Source organism: Cyanistes caeruleus, chromosome 11 (genome assembly GCF_971803275.1).
Source record: "Cyanistes caeruleus chromosome 11, bCyaCae1.hap1.1, whole genome shotgun sequence".
Taxonomy (NCBI): Eukaryota; Metazoa; Chordata; class Aves; order Passeriformes; family Paridae; genus Cyanistes; species Cyanistes caeruleus.
In genome coordinates, this window is record NC_141711.1 from 6,753,958 (window position 1) to 6,778,447 (window position 24,490).

At 47.5% G+C, this 24,490-nt stretch overlaps 1 protein-coding gene and 1 long non-coding RNA gene across 4 annotated transcripts in view; one reads left to right on the plus strand and one right to left on the minus strand.

Annotated features, from left to right (window-relative positions):
- PRICKLE2 (prickle planar cell polarity protein 2) overlaps positions 1 to 24,490 on the plus strand; it is a 103,121-nt gene that overhangs the window by 42,790 nt on the left and 35,841 nt on the right. Inside the window, exon 1 of one of the 3 annotated variants that reach the window (XM_086845913.1) lies at positions 2,654 to 2,959. The exons of 1 other annotated variant lie outside the window; for it this stretch is intronic. The gene's annotated coding sequence lies outside the window, so the exon portion shown is untranslated. Of the gene's footprint in view, positions 1 to 2,653; positions 2,960 to 17,756; positions 18,234 to 24,490 lie in introns of those variants that run through there. One more of the 3 variants, XM_023935199.2, reaches the window with a different exon arrangement.
- LOC147650968 (uncharacterized) lies at positions 1,541 to 2,717 on the minus strand. Its single transcript, XR_015275012.1, has 2 exons — positions 2,302 to 2,717; positions 1,541 to 2,222 (listed from the first exon to the last, which is right to left on the minus strand). It is a non-coding gene; the product is annotated as an uncharacterized LOC147650968 (long non-coding RNA).

Genomic DNA, 24,490 nt, shown 5'->3' on the forward strand with positions numbered 1-24,490 from the left:
AGTGGAGCCCCCCCTCTCTGAAGAGCTTGGTTCAGGAGTAGCACTGGAGGAGAATTTTAAAACGAAGCAGTGTGTTGTCCTTAGAGCTGCAGATAAAGTGGCAGCAAGGCAGTTCCCCAGGGAGAAGGGAGGTGTGGAGGAGATAAACTCCAGGAGTACAAACAACAGATTAACAGCCTAATTCTGAGGAGCATGAGCACACATGCATTTTCATTGTATCCACTTAGTATTAACAGAGAGGTTTAATTTAACCAGAGGGAGACCAGAGCTGCTGGGATTTGAAACCTTCCTGGTGTCTGTATCCAAAGGAGACCCAGGTGGGATGATCCTGCATTACCTCTCTTGACGGGGCTTCCCTGGTGTAACTTGATTTAGAACCATCGAAGTGAAGTGAGCTGAAATTCAAAGGATTCCTGCTGATGTTTTACCCCATCTGAGGTCCTGACTATCTGCAGATCTTACCAACCAGCTACTAGATAAACTTCACCAAGCATTTCCTCCAAATTTTCTTTTTAGGATAACTTGCGTTTAAAAAGCCATATATCCATACAGCCTGCAGAGATTAAAAAAAATGTTTATCTCATCCATGCAGAAGACTTGTAAAGTCTTTAAATATGCTTTATATTGGCGTTTCTCAAAGGAAGGGTTGATTATCTGGTCTCAAATATCCAAAATGTGGTCATTGTGTGCCTGAGCATGTGTACACAAGAGCTCTTGTAGTAGTCAGAGGAGGCTGCTCAGTACTTAGGAATTTGTGAAGAACAACACAGCAAGTTGCACTGAAATGCTGTTGTCATTGTGCATTCCAAATGCACATGCCAGGGTGTGGAAGAGAGGACAGCAATTAGTCCTGTTAAAAATGAGTATGGTTCTGGGAAGGGAAAAATTATGATAGAATGAGTTGTTTATTTTGTAACAGTAAAAGTAAGGTAAAAACAGTAAAAGGAAATTAAATGGCATTTGGTCAGTAAAACCCACAGCCTGAGCACATTGCAAGGGCTGTGTGGGCACAGCCTTTACCTGAAGTTCTACTGTGTGGTTGTAAATGATGGTGTGAAAGTCCCCATGCAGAATACATATTCAGGAAAGGGTGAGCACCTTTCCTAAATAATTAATATTGGGATCTTCAGGCTGTCATTCAAGGATTTAAGACTAGGGGGTAAAGTACATTACAGTGCTGTCTGCTGATGCTGTGTCTGGCTCGGCTGAGGATGGCACAAGGGTGGCTTTAACTCCGTGTTTGTTATGGGGAGGCTCAGAATGTGCCTGTTTGCTGTCCCATGTCTAGCGGTGAGGTGCTACTGCTCACCTACTGAACACCCAGGTTAAATAACACAGCAGGGAAAACTCAGACTTGCAGAGGAGGGTGGGGAGAATATATTTTGGGTAGTCTGTCAGTCAGCTTGACACTAATTGGTTGCAGTAAGTAATCGTTCTCCATGTAAATTAGACTCCAATTTCCTCTGTAGTCTGTCTGTTTGCTGTGTGGGCTTCGGTCTCTAATTAGGCTCTCACGTGGCAAACCTGGTTTGTAAGCTGCTTTTGTTCCTGGAGAGCCAGGCTCAGCCCTCCCCGAGGCTGCCAGTGCTCTTCCAGCCCTGCTCCCCAGTGGGACGGTTCTTAGATTAACACTGCCAAGTTCTAAGTTCTTCTTTTAATGTACGTTTTGATTACTTCTATATTTAAAGCTTACAGTGGTGGTGGGATTAGAATGCAAAAAGGCTTATTGGACTTGAAGTGGGAATACCCCTCCGAAATGCTTCCTCTGTGTTCCTGGAAGCCCTGCTCTCTCCGTGAATAGACCTCATTGAATCCCCAGCCGGGGCTGGGGCTGGGGCAGTTTGCCCACATCTGGATTCTGCTGCCTGTCTGCCGGGACACCTGGAGTGCAGAACACCGCTCCCCCCTCGCTTGGAGGAGCTGTGTGAGCCCATTCAGAGGTCACCCAGATGCCAGCCCACGCTCTGGAGCTGCTCCAGGGTTGCACATCTGTAACTGAGTGTAGCAATGTGCAGTTGCATGAGAGCCTCTATCCCTGCCTGCCGGTTGTTTGCGAATGAATGCAGGTTTCCAGGTCGCTGCCTGCAGCAGGCGGCTGCCCACGGTGTAGCCCTGTAGCTGCTGCCAGCAGAGCCGGTGTAGTCCCTGTCAGCCAGGGTCAGGCATCTAGGTCTGTGTATAGCAGAGAAAGATGTATCTCTGCAGCCAGTGTCTGCACCAGGCTGAAAAGAAAAGAAGGCAAACCATATGTTTTGGCCGGCCAGGCTGTTTGCCAGCAGCCCTTTATGATTCAGTAGTTACCTTGGTGAAATTCAGGATAACTTCAGGAACCATGTGCTGATGGTTTCTGCAAACCTCCTCCGTACGTGTTACAGTCCTGCCCCAGATGTGACGGGAGCACTGGTAGGCTTTCTTACAAATAGTGCTTTTATTGGCATCTGGATATTTACCATACTCATTTTAGATCTGGTGATACAGGCTGAGTTGCCAGCTTTCTTCAGTGCTCTCACGTGGCTGTTGCTCCAAGTAAGTAAGTAAGAAACTATTTTTTTGAGAAAGAGGTGAAATAAAATTGAGCATGGGGGTGTTTTGTTTTTTTTTTCTATTGCTCCTCTTTGTGTGATTTTTACATTGGCACTGTAACTTTGCTTTCATACCGCTAGTCAAAACTGGAAAGGATGTTGCCTCTGCAGAGAGCTACATTTGGGTAAAGGGACAGGATTGGATCAGGGTTTAGGATTTTCACCAATAAGCTAAAGCTGCGGTGGGCGTCACTCCGGGGCAGCCGCCAGGGTCCTGCCCTCCCCAGATGACCACAGGCACCGGCAGGGCACCGGCAGCCCCCGGCTCCTGTTCTGCCATCGCCGGGGATGCTCCGGGCTCTCTCCTGCCGCTCCTTCCCTCTGCCCTCGCCCGTTCCATGGGGCTTCTCCGGGGTGTGAATGCCTGTTTAGCCGGGGTAAGTCATCGCGCCCCTTTTCCAGCATCTGAAAGTAGAAGCGGCTTTAATGCTCTACAAATGTTTGCATTAGGAAATGGTTTTCTTTTTCAGCTCTGATTCCTGCCTGTTCCCTTTGCAGGCAGAGTCCGGGGGCTGGCAGGGGCTGTCGGGGGCCAGGCACAGGAGCAGGGTTGTGCTGTATCCTCTGTAATATTTGACTTAATATCGGACACAGTAAAACTTTTCCTTGATGCAGACACGAGTTTTGTTGCCAGTCCCTGAGCTGCTCCTGCTTTTACACTCTCTTTAAAACCCATGAAGAGTGAAACCCCGCGGGAGGCTGCAGCTTATCTTCAGCTCTGAGTTTCCAGACGTGCTGTGTGTCTTCTCAGCTGTTGCAAGGATATGTGTGGAATGACAGAATGTGGATTTTGGGTCTTTGGCAGCTGTGTTTAATGCAGGATAAAGGGGTATTTTAACTTTGGGATGTTGGATTTCTTATGCCTTTGTTAGTATGAATTCAGGAGAAAAGCTCCAATTTTCTTTCAGGCAAAACAAAAGCTTCTTTTGAAGGAAACAAAGTGTTTTAAGTACTTAATCAACTTGCTCAATTCAGTTGCTTTAGGATAATTTAGGAATTAAACAGAAGAAGGCTGTGTTAGTAACAAACTGCGGTTTTGGTTGGAAACAAGGATTCATTCCTGCTGGAGAAGGCAGAGGAAGCCGCAGCCTGTGGGCAAAGCTCCTGGGTCTGTTTGCTGGGCGGGGGGGTGGGGGTTCAACAGCATCCTCTATTTGCCTTTGTTTAGGCAGTGCAAATTATTTGTGTGCTTTAGGATTCCTTCTCTCCTTCAGCAGATGTTTTGTCTGCGCAACTGGTGGAATAATTAGTGAGAGATGTGGCACTGGTGTGCAAGCACCCCTTGGGGGCGGCTAGAGAAATCCCAGAGTCCATCCTGGGAGCAGCTGGCTGAGGAGCACAGTCAGCATAAGATGCCAGAAGAAAAATTCATATGGCCCAACGTATTAGACTTTATTTCTGCAGAGTGTTTGTTCTCCCCGCTGCCAAAAACAGGCAGGGACTGCTTCATAGGGCAGAAAACCCTGCTGCTGCTTGTGGCAAATTTCTCTCAACATGTGAATCATTCACTTGGGATTTTTATGGTGGTGGCTGGGGATGATTAAATGTTCAGACTGTAGGAAATTACCAGGAGATTTGAGTGTTTTCCTCAGTGGCTTTGGCCCCAGGGGTTGGGTGACATGGGAAGCTCTCCCTGTGTGGATCAGGCTGATTGTAGATTTTGAAGTCTCAGGTTGTATGAGCATGTTTTTGCTCAGCTGCCATTTAAGTAATGGCAGCAACATGCTGCTTCCTCTAATGATCTTGATTTACGTTATCGGTTATTTCCTTAATTAGCTACTTCATCTACTTACACCTTAAATGACTCTATTTGTTCACCCAGAGAAGGGGAAAAAAGTTCTTTTTTTTCTCTTTTAAAGGATGGCAGTGGAAATGTGCCAGCATGTGCGGTTCTGACTCCAGGAGATGTTGGTGCTTCTTGTGGGCTGACTCTACTGGCAGCACGAATATTAGATGAAATGTATATTCCTGGCATCTAGGTTGTGCAGACAAACAAAATGAGTTGAAGTGGTCCTTTGAAATTCCTGTTTGTGTGTATTAACTGGATTGAAGCTGGGGTTGTGTCTCAGGACGAGTTCTGGATGGAATACAGCATCTTTGAATCGCCAGTGGTCTTCACATTTCCCATGAATTAGCACATGGCACTGTGTTGACCACCCAGTGTCTCCACACAGCACTTCAAAAGCAACCTCTCCAGCTGGCCCCAGTTCCTCACCAGTATTCCCCACACACCATCCTTTGCTGCACTTTTTCCTGAACCTCAAAGAGACTCAAGTGTTTCTCTTTGGAGACTCCTTGTGATAAATGTGGCAGCAGCCCGTGCTTCAGACCAGCCTATTTGTTCCTGCTTTAGTAAGGTTTATTATTACTGTAATGATATTCCCTTTGTTAGCCTTATCTTCACACTCTCCCTGGTGCAGAACTCGCTGAAAACACATATTGCGTAATGAGCCTGCTTCCATATTTAAATTGGAGAGACAGGAGCTGGGACTCTCCCAGCTAAAATGGAACTAGATGCTTGCCCTTCAGTTACAATGAAGCATCTGTGCCAAAAAATTATGTATTTAGGAGGAATTACCAAAAGTTCTGACGTACACAAGCGTTAGTCCTTTGAGTCTTCTACATTTTTAGCTGTTTGGCATGAATTTGGGCTGTACGACTTTCCTCTGTCAGAGAAAGCGTTTCCTGTGGTCCATGTGAAAGGCAGAGCGTTGCCCTGCAAAGCAGAACCACAGGGAGCAGCACAAATGCGTCTCCAGCACTCACTCCAGCTGGGCCCTGCTTGGATGGCAGCGCTGGAAATCCCACGTGTCACGTTTGGCAGCACACACAAACCCCCAGCCCCAGTGCTGCCAAACCCAGCTGACTCTGGGCTCTCAGCATTACCCTTGTGGTCTTGGGTATCCCAGGGGAATTGCAGCTTTTGGGTTGGTTTGTGAAATAGTTGAGGGTTCATGGGAAGGACTCAAATACAGAAATTCTAATGGTCCAGAAAACAACATCCTAATATTTCTATGTAATGATTCCTAAATGATTGTCATGTTGTTGTGCAAGCATGGATCTCGTGGTCTTTGCTTTGGACACCATGGTCACAATATAGCAATGCCTCTGGGTGATCCATGTTCCCTTATGTGTCTGTCCTGGATTGCTTGTGTAACCTTGGACAAATCATGGACACCCTCCAAGCTGCAGATGGGGAGAAGATGAGCAGAGGTCCTGTTACAGCTGTTCAGGAGTTGGTGTCAGAGCAGAGCCAGCCCCAGAGTGGTACCCAGGGATTCATATATCCACAGGGTACCTGCAGTGGACCCCCACTGTAACAAGGACCTCCAAATGCAATGGGAAAAGACAGTAAAACCAAATAAGCTAGACTCAAGTAGAAAATACTTTGCAGGTTTATCCCCTCTGCTTCTCTTCCTCTGCTGATCCTGGGAGGAGGTAGCTGAGAGGAAATATTTGCTCTTAACAGGGTTTGATTTGTCTTTGCATTCCTTGGAAATCTGTGTTTGGATTTTGCCCTGTTGGTGTCGGTTTATGCAGTTATGTTTCCAGCAGCTCGATTGTATGCTTATAGTTCCAACTCTTGGTATTTTGTGCAAAGATAAAAAAGAAAGAAAGATGGTACTGAGTAATGAGGTGGCTATTTAATCACAGCAGGACTCGCAAGAAAATGTTCATTAAGTATTTATATCCTATATCTTTATGGGACAGTATTCATTAACATTTTCACTGTGTTGGCACTGGGCAGTTCAAGAAAGCTGCCAAGAGAATTGGAGTCTGTGTTGCACAGCCACAGACCTGGAAAGGGCTGCAGGAGGGGAAGGCATGAACGCTGGCTTTGTTACCAGATGTGTCCCTCGTAGCTGGCATTGCATTTGAAGTTGCAGCAGTAAGCAGGATTTCAGTAGTTTTACTTACCGTTCTCAAAATGCTTGTGGTAAATATTTTAGGTCTGATTTTTCTGGCTGTCTTACGAGAGTGCAAGTGGCTGACACCGAACCCCTGGTTTGCAGGCAGGCAATTAGAGAGATAAGCCTAAGTGACTTCATGTGTCTCCTTTTTTAGATTGCTCTGAGTTGATGTAAAGGGCTGGGATTAGCAGAGATTGAGTTCTCAGAGTGCTGGAAACCAGCTGTGGCCAGGGGCCTCATCCAACATGAGCTGTAGGTACCAAGTTACGGAGTGAGTTTTCTTTGGGTATGAAATGATGCCAGGAAGATTAGAACTGATGATAAAATGGTATTAATGCTTGCTTCATTAACAGCATAGAAGGTATCAAATTACTCTGGTGCTATAAATCAAAAGTGTTTCTTACATTTGTTAAGCGAAGCTATTTAAATAGTTGAAATACATTTTCTTGCTGGCCATTGCATCCTCAGATACAGGATCACAGCAAAGTGTATTAGATTTCCCACAGTGTTAATGGAAGGTCTGAAGCAGTAGCCAGAGCCTGATGGTTTAAATTTTCCTTTAAAATAATACAGGGTCTTGTGTTAGGTTTTAGGATGCCTTGTTCTAGACCAGTACCGTGAGCCCGAGACTGGCCTCAGGCTCTTGTCAAAAGCTGTAGTGGTTGCACAGGTCTGCCAGATCTGGGATTTGGGGCTGAAGGTCCATGATGCTGGTCCTGTCCAGTCACAGCAGCTGACATCCCCAGGTCGGGCTATGCCCACAGACACCTCCCCTGATGGAGAGAAAGTTCCTTTTAGAATTACTGTCATCAGGAGACAGCTTTGTTCTACTTTTTAACAAGTGTGAAAGGGACAGAGAGAGAATTAGCTGCTTTACCTGAATGCCTGTTGGATATAATAAAAGTTAATCTTGGCTAATTAGCAAATTGATTCCATGTAAATGTCTCTGTGATCCATTTATGTACTTGAAACCCCATTGATTTCCACTGGCACCATTCAGCAGAGCAGCAAGTGAAAGATCTGACTGTAGCTATGCTCTTGGCTTCCTGATACCTTTCCCCTGTCCTTTGTATGAGAAAGGAGGTCCTGATGGCTGTCAGGACAGTGGTGTGGTTTGTGCCAGGCTTGCAGCACAGAGAGCTTCTCACTGGGCCTCAGCCTCTGGTTTGTCCTGTTTTTTGCTGCACATGAACCGATGCCTTGTGGCACCCCATGTAGGTGGCTTTGACTAATTTGCCTTTGACTTTTCACTGCCAAACTGTTCATTCAGGAAGCATTCAGCAAACCTCTTGGTTGCAGTTATTCCTGAGCTCTCCTTCCCAGCTTGGGCTTCTTCCTTTCATGAGCATTTTAATTTCCTCAACATAAACATTTTCTTCTCTCCAAGCTTGTCCTTATTTGCTGTCTTCATACTCATATTTTCTTAAGCACTGCAGGAAACAGTTCCTTGCTTGAAGAGCTTAGAGCTCACACCTCTGAACATCTTCACAGCAGATACTTTCTGAGTGTCTTAACACCCACTAAAAATCATTGGGAGCTGAATGCTTAACTACTTAACTACACAGATACCCTGAGGATTTGACTGCTTCCCCTGACCACCTCCATTAGACCAAGGGATAGCAGAAAGGAAGTGAGAAGAGCATTTCCTCCTGGAGCTTGGGTACAAGAAATGATTCAGAATTAGTCTGGGTCTAAGCCACAGAATATTTTTGCAGTTTAGGTCCTGTAGCTTGTCACATCAGTAGATTTGCAGCCTTTATGCTGACTGTGGATGTTGATCCAGCCCCTAAATCTGGTAGAACACAGTTTTTTCTGTGCTATATGCTCACTGCCAACTTTGTTGTGCTTCAAGAGAAATTAGCTAAGATGTGTCAGGGAAGGACATTAGATGAATCAGTGGAGGATGGTTGTATATGCCTACCAAAAATGGTATTTGTCATGTTTTGCCATTTCCTGTAGAACAGCTTGTCTCTGAGGCTTCAGGCACTTCAGAAAGCTGAGTATGGCAAGTTTTCCTCAACATAAAGGAAACAACGTTTTGTTCAAAGTCACAGGCAAAATCATAGTTGACATCAAAACTAAACCCAGTTTCATGTCCCTTCTGTAAGCACATGGTGCTGCTCACTCAGGGTGGAGGTGGAGAGGCTGGAAAAACACCTAAGTGCTCTGCTCTGTGTCTTATGTGGAATGAAAACTATCAAAGTCAGAACTTACTTCACATCAGAGATGCTGGAGTGCAGCAAGTGTCAAAATCCTTGGCCCTGGTTTGTGCCGGTGCGTGCTGCAGACGCTTGGGGAGGGAAAGGCAGCTGTTGGGCTGCCACTGCTGCTTATTACACTAATTACAATTGTCTCACTGGTATTGTGAGCTTCCCTTCTTCTTCCCCCATCTGTCTGGCTGGCCATCCATGGTCGCTCTTGTCTTTGAGATATGTTTGAAGCGCTTATTACCCCAGAGAGCCTGACGGTGCTCCCCCTCTCCGTACTGACACAAGGGAATGATCGCAGTTTGTGCAGAGAAGGGACTTGGGGGGTTGAGCTGTTTGCCTTGAATTAAGGCCACGGAAAGGGGAGGTGTTGCCTTTACTTTGCAATTCCACATTTCTAAAAATCTCAGCCAGGTGAGTGAAGCATGGTCTGAAGCATGCCAGCTTGTTGGGGATGGAGGGAAGAGGATTTTCTTCCTCCATTTTTTTTTCTTTTTGCCCTGTACCAGTGCAACCAGCTACCTACTGGTCAGAGTAATGCCCTTCAGTCAGAGCACACCACAGGAAGATTCCCAGCTTTAACCCATCCATGGTTTTCCAGAAACAGCCTCAACCCTCTGCTGCAGGAGCTTGACTAACCCTGCTTTAAGTCAGCAGCTGAGCTGACCCCCAAACTGATGTTCTGTTGCAACGAGACACTGTAAGTTAAACACTCAGCAAAAAGAAAGCCCCACTTCTTGGGATGCCCACCTGTTTTTTATTTCCCTGGGGAGGGGTTATGCCTTGTCACAGGCTTTGCAGAACAGTCCACTCCAAAGAAGCTGGCTGAGCCACTAAACAATGGGACTCACTAAATCTCCAGCAGCAATAATTGCTTCTAAAAGGCTAATGTATTTAGTCTGCTCGTGTTTAGCAAACAGCTTTGCTTTGCCCTTTGAAGATAATGCTGCATGTTCCACACAGCTTGGTAGAAGAAAACAGAGGAAGAAATGGCCTGTATTTTAATGCTGGTGTCCCAGTTAATTGCCAGCAATTGGGCTTCTCCACCCCTCCTGGTGCTTGAGGTGTGGGCAGGGTGCCCTCCTGGGCTCAGGTAAGCTGGGAGCCCCACAGCTGAGGCTCAGGCTGGTGGAAGGCCAGCAGCAGCCTGTCAGGGTAATGTGTTCTCTCTGCAAGCCATGCCTCAGCGTGGCTGTTATGGAAACAAGCAGCATCTTACAGGATGGCTTTGAGCCTTCCCTAGGGCTGTTACCAGGTGTGTGGGTCTGGGTCTGGCTCTGGTGAGGAGGAATGCTCTTGTGTCACTGCCTGCGTTGGACCCATCCAGGGGAGTGGGGACACTGTGGGACCCCATGGAGGAGGGAGCCAGCGCAGGAATCAGTGGCCACGTTTCTGGCCAGCCCTCTCCGGATACGGTCTTAATCCCTCCCTGCAGGTGCTGATCCCCCTGCTCCCAGAGCAGACTATATAGCTGCATTTCCCTATAGATGATGATAAGATAAAAGCCTGGCCGTGTTCTACAAGAAGAGAAGAAGGTTTAGGGGATGAGGAGCCGCTGCAGGAGGAAGGGATGCAGGTTTCCAGCTGCACTCCCGCCGCCAAGGCCGCCTTTGATGCGGGCTGTGATTGATGCTGTGTTTGGAGCAGGCAGTGACGCGCTGACCTTTTCCTGACGGGCTGAGCAGCTCTAATGATCTTGATGGAGCTGGCGATTTGTGTATTGGGTTTGATGTACAAGGTTTGACACGGCATGGAGAAATGGGACTAGGGTATGACTGACAGCCCTTTCCCATTAAGGACAGTGAGGCACAGGCTGTTCTCTAGTGATTCCTTTCAGTGAGAATGCTTTGACGAATTATATTGTAGCAGAGAAGTTTTTGCTGCTAAATACCATCCTTTTAATAGCTTCAAAGCAGTTAAAAACAGATGAGAATGAAGTAACTTGCAGGCCAAGAAGGCTTATCACTAAAAAGGCTGTCTAAATTATACACTTAATTAATATTTAGTGATTTTTTTTTTTTTTACTCTGAATTTAATGTTGAGTCCTTAGGCAGATAAAACAATGCAGTGGCTTGCATCTGAGATTCTCTTTTTCTGTAATTCAGCTGTATAAAATTTCAAACCCTGGACTTCTTGCAGGCAACATAAAAACCTTTTAATTTCCATGAGTTGAGCTGTGTATAAATCACACCCTGGTTGGCACATCTCGTGGGTGCTTGTGGCAAGAGTAATGAATTTCATGGTTTGTTATGAGCTACTAAAACCAACAGAAACATAGAAAGCCTGTTTTAATCTCAGCATATTATTCAAGGAAGCAATTTATTCCTAAGTATGAGCAAATGTCAAGCCACGATAACAAGTTGTTATTACTAATTAAAACAAAGGGAAGAATAGCAAACATCTCCTGTCATGTGTGTGCTGTTGCCAGGCTGTCTGGAGCACACTGGAGCTCCATCCAGCTTCAACCAGTGGGACAGCCAGGCTGGGAACCTTGCCATTGCCTAAGACAGGACGACCCTCTCTGTGCATTCCAGGAAAGGCACTGGGCCGTGATCCTAAGAGGGCTGGGGCTGGCAAACCACCCAAGCTTGAATAGAAATGCCAGTTTTCACAATTGTATTATTTTCTATGTTTTGGAGGGTTTTTTTTTTTAAATCGAGGTTGACTTGATTGTAGAAGTCTTGTGGAATTTGGGGAGCACTGAAACAGCACTTGCTAGTCCATCTGCTGGCACTATCTGGTTTTGTATCATCCAGGGCCACTTCTTGCTCTCAGATGTGAAATAAAAACACATTTGGGCACCTTTCTTCCCACTGCTCTGTTGGGAGGTGAGGAGCCAAGTGCATTCCTGACCACGTCTGATCTCCCCCTGTTTGCAGATGCACTGTGGAATTTAAGACTTGAAAACATTGCAGAAGACCCTTCTTTTCATGACCCAGCATGCATGATTCCCTCCCTGACATCATACGAGAGAATTGGCTGGATCCAAAAATTAATTTACCACCTCCCTGAGCATTTAACACAGTCTGGATGCAAGCAGCAAATGGGTCTTTTATTTTAGTTGGCAAAAAGAAGGCAAGTGTGTCTCCTGGGTGGGAGTAGAAGCATGGCCATCTCAGACCTCTGCTGGTGTCAGGGGAGTTTGGCCAGCCCTGCCGCACATGACTGGGAGCAGGGGCTCATGTGGTGCCAGCCAAAGTGAGGGAAGCACTGAAATCCTGCTGGCAGCCAGGGAAGATGTGCACAGTCTGGTTTAAGGAGGTAAAAACCCAGCTTGTGTCACTTGTCCAGGTCTGGGCTGGCTCAAGGCTCGCCTCTGAGCATGGAGATGGTCAATTCCCCTGGTCCTGGGGGATGCACAGCTCTGGTGGTGGGGCCAGGCAGTGCATGACTAGTGCAGAGGAGAGCTCAGTGACTTAAGAAATCCTCAGTACATAACCACTGACCCGAAACACCCTGTTAGACAGGTTTGAAGCCAAAAAATAAAATAAAAATCATCTGATGTGACAGCGACCCTGACAGTGTCAGGCAGTGAGAAGGGCGGCAGCGAGGGAGTCCTGAGCTGCTGCCAAGGCACATGTCAGTGCAGACTTGCAGGGTTAGTTGGTTATCCTGAAAATACATCTTCTATTTTGTGTAAATGGAAAATTAATTTGTTGCTGATCAAAGATTTAGCTCTTTGGAGAACATACCACCAGATAAGCTGAAGATTTATGCATTTCCTTTGTAACATATTTTCAGTGAACACTTTATTGTTTGTGGAAAGGCCCCAAGAAAAAGATGTGATTACAAAAATAACTGTGTGGAGTTTATTTAGCTTAAATTACAAGAGAGTGCTTTAATGAGGCTTTTGTAGACATCATTAAAGGACACTATTAAAAAGTCTTCAAATAAGAAGCCTATCAGGCTAGCAAAGGGGAGAAAACCACAGGAGCATCTGGATTGTTCACATTCGGTTACAAATTTGATTTCAATGTATAAAAGTAAAAAACATATTAGTGCTGAGTGGAAGCTGGAGGCTATGAAAGCCTTATTGTGTTAAGCTCTCTAAAGCTTCTTACCTTAAGGTGATTAAAAAAAAAGAGAGAGAGAGGAAGAGATAGTGATTGATGAAACCCTGTTGTTGGTGTGCTCTGTGTGTCATCCCAGGGTGTGCTGAGGTAGGGACAGTCGGTGGGTGAGGGTCCTTTTGGGGTGCCTTGCCCCAGGCACCCCAAAATGCCTTGGGGTGGGTTGGGGTACCAGGCAGTGATGCTCAGGAGTGTCAGCACAGCGTGCTGGTCATCCCTGCATTTGTGTGGTTCAGAGGACACAGGCAGCACAGCATGAGCTCATGGCCATGCCTCAGTGTCCAGCCAGGGTCAGGCCTGTCTCGCTGGGTGAGTTGGTAGGAAACACAGAAAATTGTCTCTAAAATCAGCCGCAGTGCGTTTGGGCTGCACCTCCCCTTCTGCGTCAGCTACTGCTGGGCTCGATGGTGTTTTAAAAACTAAATTCCTCCTTGCAGACTGACAGCACAGATCCTTACCCATGGTTCTGCCAAAAATGAGTGGAAGGCAGCAGTGGTGACAGCCAGAGGAGTGGGTCTGTTGTGGTTGGTCTCAGGCAGCAGCCATGTGAGGAAGGTGCAAATGGCAGCCCCGAGGAAAAGTGGAGGAGGCCAAGTTTGGGAATTAATGATCTGCATCTGATGTTGGTCTCTCTGCCTCTCTCAGTATCCTGTTTTCCTTTGCAATAAGACATTCCTGCTTCTTGAGGAAGCATTTGCTGCCTTGCTCAAAAAGAATAAAGAAAGAACGGAGCTTATCCTCATTTAAAGTCCTGACCTGTGTTTCATGACTCAGATTCTCCAAGGAGCTTTCCCTATACCTTGAGCACATCCTTGTGTGTCTTCTGAAGAGCCAGGTATTTGGCTGGGCAGAGTGGGGCTGTACCCTGCCACACAGGGTCGTTTCCCTTCCCTGTCACTAATAGATTTTGCAGTAATTTTGCGTTTCCCATCCAGTGCTTGCAAAGCTGTGCTCCCTCCAGCCTGTTGTTCTGCTGCCCATCACTGCCTTGTGCCCAGGAACCACACTGGGCTCATCCTATGCTGGCACAGGGTTGGGAGCACTGGTTCTGCCAGTGGGGATTGCTCTGCAAATTACAGGGTGAGTGTGGGAACAGAGTGGGGAAAAAAACACTGTAGTGTCCAATTCTGCATTTCTGTGGTCAGGAAGAGCAATGGGAAAGTAATCTATTACTGTGGCTGTGAGCCAGGATGGACTCAGTGGGGGTGGAGGGGACCTGCAACCCCCATGGTCCAGGACAGGCTGGTGGTGTGTGATGTACAAGGGACAGTCTGTGTCCCTGTGGGCAGCATTTTGGGGTGGCAGAGTCTGAAGCCTCTTGTGACATCCCAAGGTAGCAGTGCTATGCAGTGCCCTGATATGCTGCAGCAGAGGATGCTCACTAAATAATTCAGAAAGGCAACTTGATCTGACATTCATCAGGTTAGTATCCCAGTGACCTTGAGGACAGCAGTCTGCTGTTGCTGCGTGTGGCTCTGCTGTGCAGCCCATTGTCATCAGGAGAGTCAACATTGTCACGTGGAACCCTATTGATTGACAGGCAGTCAATACATCAAGGTGATAAAACACAGCATTTATGAAACATGGGCTCTTGCAATGATTTGTTAAATTAGCCGTAGGTCTGAGTTAGTGCACATGGCAGAAAGTTTAGAGTTGACTGGGTTTGGCTCTTTGTCATTAAAACTGTTGACAAAGGGAGGAAAGATGGTGCTACATTTACAAGCAGAGCTGTCTGTCACACATCCCTGCATTGAAGCAGGAGCTTCCCGCTCTTGATCTTTCTTTATTTTAGTAGCTTTTTACTTCTGGTCTTTTACTTCATTGCTGGCAGTTACCAGCATCCATCCTTGTAATGGTGCAAGTCCTTCACCTAACCTTTGATAATGTGCTCCACCGGCTCACTATTCTTCTTGCTGCCTAATGAAACACCCATTTCACCTGCATAATGTGCAGAATCCGTCAAGAAATCTTGTGTGCCTTCTGGAGTTATTCCAACACATGACCTTTTCACAAGCCTCACAGTAGGTAATGGTAATATGGAACAATTGCCAGCAAACCGGCAGCTTTCAAAGCAGGAAGGCTCATTTCCATTTCCCTGAGACAGTTGTGTGTCCAAACGTTACACAGCTTCTGATCTGATTCCTTGTCTCAGAAGAGGCTGTTCGTTGGATTTTGTGGATATTTAGATTTGCAAGTATTAGAACAAGAAGTCTGTCAGGAGCCATGACAATCAGAGATGCTGTTTGGAGACACAAAGCTCTTCTGCTCACAGCTAGCCCTGCAGCTGAAGTGTTACAGACATTGGTCTACTAATTTTTTACTTCAGTTCATGGTTCTCACACCCATTTTATCTTTGTGCATGAGCTTAGACAGAAAAGTTTGCAGTTGCTGGTACGATCCCTTTGTGCAGATGATCAGCTGGCCAAGAAAGCCAAGCAGAACTCACCTTTAGGATGGTTGGTTGTGTGGGGATGACACTGGCACGTGTCCTGGGCTGGGATCATGTCAGGTTGGTGCAGGTGAATGAAGCTGCTGTGGATGGTGACACAGAGGGTGTTGTACAAGAAGTGTGGGGTTGGACACTCGTGCCTTGCCAACCTTTCCCCTGAGGGCGAGGCCAGCTGACAGAGACCCTTGGAGCACAAATAGAGACTTTGCACCAAAGTGTTTGCAGCTTCAGGGCCTTTCCTCCTTGAAAGTTAATGCCAATAAAGTCAGACATTTTTACTCATGTTGGGTGAAAATTAGTGCCTACAGGATGTGCCCTATGGAGCAGGACATGTTCCTTGTGCCGTTTGTAGCCCCAAGTCACTTTTAGGCATATGTTTCCAGGGAACACACGTAATCTCTGCTCTGCAGCATTTCTGCTCAACATTATCATTTTATAAGCAGGCTTCTTTGTTTGCTTTTGCCCAATTCGGTTTTGTCTCATATCCTTTGTGTTGTAATGAACATGTTCTGAGTTTAAGAGGATAAGTAAATCATCCTGGGGCCATGGCACGTTAACCACAGAGAGGCAAGATTAACAGCCTGCCTGCAGTGCTGATTCAGGGTGGAATGGGCAAAATGGGCCACTTTAGGAAGCTGAAGGATCAGGGAAGATTTTTTCCTACAAGTTCTGCTTCTCTTCGTAGTTGGAGGAGTTGAAGGAGACCATTCTCAGCATTTGAGCCCTCTCCAGCAGAAGCCCCTGCTCCATGAAAGGAAGGTCTGATCTGGCTGGATGCACTAAGAGCCAGTGCTCAGCTCTTGAGTTTGCAGCTCAGACTGTTTATTTATTTACTTATATTAATACAAATGGAAAAAAAAAAGAGAGTTCAGAGCTCTGCACATTCTTGGTTTGTCCCACTTGGCCAAGTAAGCTGGGGAGACTTAGAGCTGGGCTGGTTTGTCCCAGCTGAAGATCTCATCCTTGAGATTTTGAGTCTAATTCCATGTAATTAAACCTAATTTATGAGCCTTAATAATAACAACAATTTAAGGCATTTGAGGCTGCAGAAGGACTCACAGCTGTAGTTTCTGCATCCTTCTGTGTTCCAAAAACACAGCTAATATTGCCAGAATCAAGGGCTCTGAAATCTGGAGTCAGGCATCAAAAGTCAGGAGCATGCAACAGAATGTTAAAGAAACTTCCCAGTCTGACATTCACAAGACTCTCTGGCAGTCACACTCCCAAGGCCAGAGACTTTGTTCCCTTCACAGCAGCAGCTCCAGTGAGCCAACGAGAGCCCCACCTGGCTTCCCCACACACCCCACTCACAGCCAGACCAGCTTTCCTCACTGGTTCAGCCCCAGGTTTCCCATAGCAGTCTCAGATGTCCTGGTCCATAAAGCCATTTATTCCCAGAGCAGCAACACAGACATAGCCCAAGCTGGTGTCTCCAAGAAGAACCCTCCAAGAGAGGAACTCCTGGGCTTTTGTCCTCTCACAGTCTACCCAGGCACAAGATTTTCATGGCCTCTGGTCCTGGAGTTCCACCCAGAGTTTAAAGTGCATTTCAATCTCCATCTCAATCTGCATTTTGCAAGCCCAGCTACCTGGACCAGGTGTATTCCTCAACAAGAAGCACTGTGTTGGGAAAGTTCTATTTGCTTTCTGTGGGATTTTTTTTGAGTCCACAGAAACTAGTTTTTTGAATTTCACTCGCTTTTTGCAAATGGTAAAAACAGAGAAGTACACTGTCCTCCAGATGACTCGAATTATTCATTCGTGACCACCGAATTCCCAAACAACAGACTTGAGGAGCAGCAGATGAGATTTGGCGGCGTAGCTCCTTCTCTGCATTTTCTTTTCCAAGGGGAAGGAAACACAGGGGGAAGAGGCTTAGCATCCCCATTGAGGTGGTGTATTCCTGGGGCTCACAGTACTCACCTGAGACACACATAAAAATGTGTGAATCGTTCATCTGTCTTGGCCGTGTGAGAGAAAAATGTATTAAAATACGCAGTGACCAAAATGCCACGCTAATACCTTGTATTCCCCAGAATATTTAGCCTTGCTGGTCACAAGCATGCTGCGTCTAAAAACCAGTAGGGAATCACAGCAAACTACTGTAGAAGATAATTGAGAGGGCACTGAAAGGCAGGAGAAGAACGATACGATCATAACGCAATGATCCACTCGGAGCCAGCGGATCATTGCGTTAATAGCCCGCGTAGCTAAGACGCGGTTCTTGAAGTTTGACAGCAAGTTGAGGTTCGGTCAGCACCAAATAAGAAGAGAAGGATAATTAGTGTCTTCACACCATTCAATTTGGGCTGCTGGTGTGAAGCCAACTCTTTGAAACACGCAAGCGAGCGAGGAGTATGTATTTTTTCCCCGCTCTCCCACTGCCCAAGCAGCCTGGAGGATTTATTGATTTGGGAGAGCGGGCTGATTTCCATGTAAATAAAGGGGGGTGGCCGGGCCGCGGCGCCGGTCCGGGTGGGATGCGGTGGCTTTGGCTTGCTGACATCATTGCTCATTAACATGCAGGAGAGGAGAGCAATGCAACAGCAGAGCCCCGCGCCGCTCCCGCGCCGCCAATTATTCTCCACGGGCTGCATCGCTCCTCGTTAATGCCCTGCGCCCGGCGAGCAAATTGGACATCCTCTCGCCACCTCCAAGGGTCACTTAGTGAAAGGCGGGCTGGAGGGGGGAGCCGCCGGATTCATTCGGATTGGGAGCAGAGAGGGAGGGACCCTCCGGAGCCGGATTTCAAAGGGAGGCAATTGAGGCGAACGCTTCAGACGCGGGGCAGGAATGGCACGTTTTTCCAGGGCAGCTTTCCTTCGGGAACGCGCCGGGATCGCTGCGTGCCTGCCCTGAGAGGCTCGGGGCAGAGCCGGGAGCGAGGGATGCTTTATGGCACTGCGGTGCTCGGGCTGGTCCTGCGAGCAGCCCTCCGGCTCCGGGCACAGCTAGGACAGCCGCCCAGCACCAGAGACCCTTCCCTCCCGCGCTGGCACTGCCAGGGGGAACAGGTAAGGAGCTGCCTTTGGCCAGCGACTTCACATTTGTGGGGGATTTTTAGAAGGGATAGAAAGTAGAAGGGAGGAGGAGGAATGAGGAGCATTCCATGGATGCACGCAGCTGCGTGCTAACTTTGCTCAGTCTGCTGCTGGTGGTGAGCTGCGAGGGGCTGCGCTGTTTTTCCAGCCTTTGCTGTTCTCTGTGTTTATGGATGTAAAAGGTTAATTGGTAAATTGTATTTCTGCAGCTGCAGGACGGCAGAGAGAAATGCTGATGCTATTGTAATGGAGTTCTCGTTTTAAAAATAATCAGGAAGGCTCAGCTGGCTCTAACAGGAGTTAAAAAATCTTCATCTCTCGCTCTTAATTGTACTGCTCTGGTAAATGCAGCTCCTAGCAGCCTGGGTGCTCTGCACATTTTCTAAGCAGACTGCATGCAGGCTGGGGCTGTGAATGAGGACGTTGCAGTTCAGATGTTTATTTTGGTGGTTTTGCCTTCCTGAGAATAGGAAGTTTTAAAGCAATAATCTTTCTAAGCCCTTGTTGTTTATGCCAGAATGCCAAACTATAAACCAGCCTAGTACTGCAACCTGGGGGTTATGTTTTTCAGTGCAATCTTTTCAAGTCCAATTTCCCTTTTTTTCTTGTTCCTTGAACATTTTAAGCAGATGTGACACAGACGTGACCTGTGACCGTGGAAAGATTTTAATCCAGTTACTCTTTGTTTTCTAGTCATGATTCCGTGGCAGTGCTAAACAGGGATTGAATCTTTTCGAGCAGTTGAGGATTAGCGCTGGACAGAATAATGCCAAAATAATTATTTGGACCAGATGCAGTGTCATCCTTTCAGTTTTAGCCCTCTTATCTTGTAACTTATCTGACTTATTTTCATTCAGTGATTATTTCGCCTGCTGTGGGAGCACTTACATGTCTCGCATCACTGCCTTGTGTTTATAAGGGTGCTGGCTTGAGCCCGTGATAAAGATTTGTAAAGTAAAACTGTCTGCAGCTAACAAGATTATATTTTGCTTCGTATTTTAATCTTCTCCCTTTGCGTGTTTCCTGCCAGCCAGACTGGGCTTAGCAGAATGACCCAGCCTGGCGCATTTGCTGTTGGCAGCCTGGCTCAGGCTCAGCCAGCGCAGGCACGGATCAGGCTGGCAGTGTTTGCTTTCACAGGTCAGGATTGCCTGCCTCACGAGACACCAGCTGAGCCTTAACTTTTGAAATAATGACAATTTTCAGCCTAGCTCATCCTGCTTCTGAGTGCTTTGCCTATCAGCCAGGTTTTTTCCCTTTAGGATGCAGGGCCTGGGAGATGTTTGGATTGCAGCATGTTTACTGGTCCCGTGGTTTCTGCTTGTCATGCTGCACATACAAACTGGTGAAGGCCCTTAAAATAGCACACACAGCCCTGGGGCAGGTCGCTGGGAACTCACTTAGCTTAGCTAGTCTGGAGTGATGGGCTTCAAGCCTGGAATGGGGTGGGGGAAAGAGAGGGGCAGGAAGATAAATACTGCCTGTGGAGAGCCCAGATCTCTTTCCAGCAAATTCAGACCCGAGGAAACAGTGAAGATCCGCATCCTGAAGAGAGACGGGTTTCTCAGTGGACAGCTGGGTTTGGATCCAGGGTGCTAGAACCCCAGGCTTGGGGTTTTAATCTTCTACTAAGAACAAAGCAGAAAGGACCTCCTGTGATAAAGATCTGCATCTTGTTAGGCTGAAAAGCCACCCAATGCTATCATTAAAATCTGACAAGATAACCCTCAGGGTAGGGCAGGGCTTTGTCACACAGACCACATTAGCTCTTGGATGGGGAGCCCAGAGGGAGAGTTCCTCAGGGCCCTGCTGTGCCTGCCCTTCCACTACCTCCCCTGTCCCATCTCCATCAGCCAGAGGCCCCAGTGGTCTCTGGGATCCTTGGGGTTGGGGTTGTCCTGCCACAGGGGACACCAAACCCTCTTGGGTGTCCACAGGTCCTGCGTCTGCCCATCCTGTACCTTCTTCTTCTGCCTTTTATAATCATGAGCTTGGCTTCAGCGCTGTTTGCCCACCAGCTTTAGAGTTATTACTGCTGCTGCTGAGCCTGTTCTTCTCTTCATCTTGTAAACTAGTGCTTTGCATTTCTTCTCCATGACTGGGGAAAAAAAATATGTGGCTATTGCTGTTTCTAAAGCTAGACCTTTAAGGAGAAAAAAACCCCTAATATAAATATGCTGAGAGTAGCGGTAAGCCTGTGAGCTGGCAGACTGCCTCCATCGTCTTGGATGTGAGGGAGCAGCCTGTTGGATGCCTTTTCTCCTGGTAGCATGGCTGGGCAACAGGCTGGGGCTCACTGCAGCTTCTTTTGCCTCTTCTCTCTCTCCCCTTTGTTTGATCTGCAGCTCACATGGGTGTAGCACTTTGCCCACTTCTGTCTAACCTCTATTATAAAAAAAATTATTGAATCTTCTGCAAAATATCCTGAGAGATCCAAGTTGAGAGTTCTTCTGAGAGCTGCTGAGTTATTAATATCCTTTAATATAACCATCTCATTTCTATGCATCAGAATTTTCACAGTTTGTGTCAGGGGTTGTGGCTCATGGGAGCAGCCAGGCAGTGTGGTTCAGGTCAAGAGGGTGTTTCAACACCCCACTGCTCTTACCCAGCTCACAAGGAGAAACTGGAGCCCAAGCAGGGAGCTGTGTCCACTGCAGAGCACTGGGGTGCACCTGGGCTCTCCAAAATGGCCTATGATACACCCCACATCCCCCACTGTGGTTTAGCCACAGGCTGGAAAGGTTGGTCGTGTTTTCATTCTCACCCTGGGATGTTGCTGCAAGGTCTGGCCACAGCTTTGGTCTGTGGTTCTGTGATTCCTTGTTTGCCTTAGAGGGCACCAGACAGATCAGATGAGGAATTTGGGGGCTTTGTGCATTGGATTGTGTTTTGTCCTAATTTCTTGGTCTCCTTCTGGTGTGCTGGTGGATATGCCACATATGGTGCCTCAGACCACAGCAGGACTGGGAGTAGCTTGGAGGCTGCCCTAGGCCATGCCTCAGGGAAGCAGTGGTTTGGGGACAGGGCAGTGGGAACCCACAGGCAGATGTTCTACCTGCTTGTGAAAGGGATGGTCGTGATCCATGATGGAAACAGAGCAAATGGAAAATCCTCAAAGGCTGCTTTTGATCATATTTGGCTGCAGCTGGCAGTGCTGGGGATAGTTATTTTTTTATTCTTCTTTTTCATAATTAAGCAAGAATAGCTTTTGCATTGGTAAAGGATGAGTTTTAAAAATAACATTATTCTCCAGCCTGAGGCCAAGCATGGACAAATCAGCTAGAGAGGAGAATTTTTCCAGGAGGGGAAATGGGCTTTGTCATAAAAGCATCAGTACCATCCTGGATACCTTCACTGCAGCTGTGGACACTGCAGGGGTCAAGGGGAACTACAAATAAAACAATATTGTAAAGAAAGTTGCCTTGAGCAGATCAAGGGGGAGATAAGAGAAAATGGATGGGGAAGATGGAGAAGAGTCTGATTTGCAACTCCTCCATCCTCTTAGTGTTTCCCTACCTACTGTGGACCTTCATGCAGATAGATGGGTGGCTACACGTGCTCTTCCTGTGGCCTTTGAGGGGATTTGTATCTGTAGGATGCAACTAGTTTGGTTGCTGGATTATTTCTCTCTTCCTTGGTTTCCTGGCATTACTGTTCTGCCAGCTCTGTTGCTACCACCTGATGTTGATCTATCAAGCCAGCTGTTCCCACAACATGCTGTGTCAAGTGAGTGTTGGCATCCCTTGACTGTCCTTGCAGGCCACCAAGGGCACCTTGTCCTCAGACTTTGAATTCCTGCTGTTGTAGGTAGCCATGTCTAATTCACCTCCTCCTCCTGCATCACAGTGGGCAGGTAAAAGCTTTTGCTGAGCTTCCTTTTCAACCCAGGCAACACAGAGTCTTTGCAGTCCATTCCCACTGATAGATTTGTTTCAGCTGCAGTGACTGGAATAGCTGGGAAGTTGCAGAAATGTTTTATCTGGAGAGATGCCCCTTTGTCACTGATTTCCATGGGACTTGAGGTTATGGGCAGTAGCTCATTTGGTTAAAAATACAGTGTTAGAGAAATTGGAGAAAGAGGCAGAACTTCAGCCTGAACTGTCTGTTTGGAGCACAAAAGCTTGGGACTCCTCTGATGTTTAGGAAGTCCATGGGGAAGCCACAGCTGGGTGCTGGTTGTGGTTGCTCCGTGCCTCAGTTTCTCTGTGCTGGAGAAGAGCTGCTGGGCTCTCCCTATGGCAGTGAAGGACTGTTAATTTTTCCTTATAGATAAATGTTTGCCCTGCCTGGGGGTCTGGAGAAACGGGTCTGTAGAGCTGGAGTTCACTTGGGATGGGATGGGAAGATGCCTCATTAGCTCTCAGTTGAGGGGAGGACATAACAGGCAGGGATATTAAGACACCCTTGTTAAGAGACTCAGGGGTCATACCAGCTGCCCCAAATCCTGAGCTTCCTTTCCCTTTTCCAAGAGGTCTTGGGATTTTGGGATTTACTGACAGCTGACCCAAAAGCCTTATTGCAGTCAGAATGATGGCATGATGCTGGAGAGAGATCAGGCTGCCATGTACGTCTTAAGCCAAATGAGAAGGGAATTGTCTGTCTGCATTTACACCCCCCATCCGAGCAGAGCAGACAATTGCTTTTTGAGGGATTCCAAACCTTGCATGTTAATGTGTGCACAAATGCATGCAAATCCTGTATTAGGGAGCACAGCAGAGGCGTTGCATGGTCGTGCACGGCCATGGCATTTGGGCTCCTCGCTTTGTCTGGAGAGGGAGCTGCTCCCTGATACAGCCCATTTATTTCCGTCCCAGAAGAAGCAAGTGAGAAGCAGAGATAAGCACCCGCTGGGGGTGATAAGGGCTGTTTACCGAGTTCCTTCTTTGTCCAAGAGGAATTTTAACATTTCTGCCACAATTTTAAACTCTGCCTTCATTCCTGCTGTTGCTGGGAGGCGTTGGGCTCTGCCCTTTTTCAGAATATCCGTGGGTCCCAGCCTGGGCAGGCTTTGCCTCGGTGCTGTTTGCTGTGTTATATTCTGCATGCCCACCAGGAAGAGACGAGCTTTGTGGCCAGGAGTTTTCCTGCAGGCAGGGTTGTGCTGTCCTCAACATCCTGGGGAGTCCCATCCTGCCTGTGCACCCCAAAGCCTGACACTCAGGCTGCTCCCTGCAAGAGGCCAGCTTACCTGGCTCCTTTGCTGGAGCTACACACTATTGGCAAGGACACCCTTTGCCTTGGTCACAGGCTGCCCTCCATCTCCCTTCCCTGACTTTTTAGTTCTGCTCTTGCTTTCCCCAATTGGATTCTGCTGTTTTTTCACAGCAGGGAGACCTCATCTCTCTTCAGAAAGCTGGGGTCACACTCACAGCTCTCTCCAGAGCCTCTTGCACAGCACTAGTGTTTTCAGCATGGTTTAGCTTTTTTTTTTGTGCCATTGCTGAGATGAAAGGGCTGAGGGAGGCTCCAGAGATGGCAGAGGCTGTGTTTTGCTAACAGGGTTGTACAACAAGGGACTGCCTCGTCCCAGAGACCTTGTGGGTCAATTGGGTTTGTGTCAAGATCCTCGTAAGTGGACCGAAGCTGGGAGTGTACTTCTGCATCCCAAGCAAGAGGTTTTTTGAAGCCGAGTTCTCTGCTTGGTGTGTTGGGTCCTGTTTGCTTCAGATTCCCCTTGTGTGCCTGTTTTCATCTGTAGAGAGAAAAGGGCTGGCATGGAGTGGTGGATCACCTTCCTCCTGCACCAGTGTCTGGGTAGGGATGTGAACAGGAATAGGTTTAAAGTCTCCTCTGAGGAGAGGACTTGCCTACTGTGCCAGGAGCACCACTTAAAAGCTGACAATACAAAATAAAACACATCCATCTTGTAACTTAGCTGGCCTTGAGGAGAAGAAATTTTTCAGTCTCTTTCTGAGATGTTGCTGCTTTGTACCATGTGAAGTCAATTCAAGGCAGGCTCCTTTCCAGCTAAATCTGACACCAGGAAATGTTCTTTTTCTCCCCGTTTGCTTCCCGCCGTCCTGGCCCCACTAGAGGACAGCTCTGTGTGCAGCTCTGTGCTGAGCAGCCCCGCCGATGCTCCCCAGCCCGTGCCTCCTGCAGCAGCCTGCCTGCCGGCTGGCTCCCCCTTGCCTTTCCTCCCTGTCCACAAGCTACAGCTGCTTAAAAGCTCCTTTATTCACCCTCTGTGCTCAAAGCCAGTCGTGCTGTCAGCCATCGTTGTTTCCTCC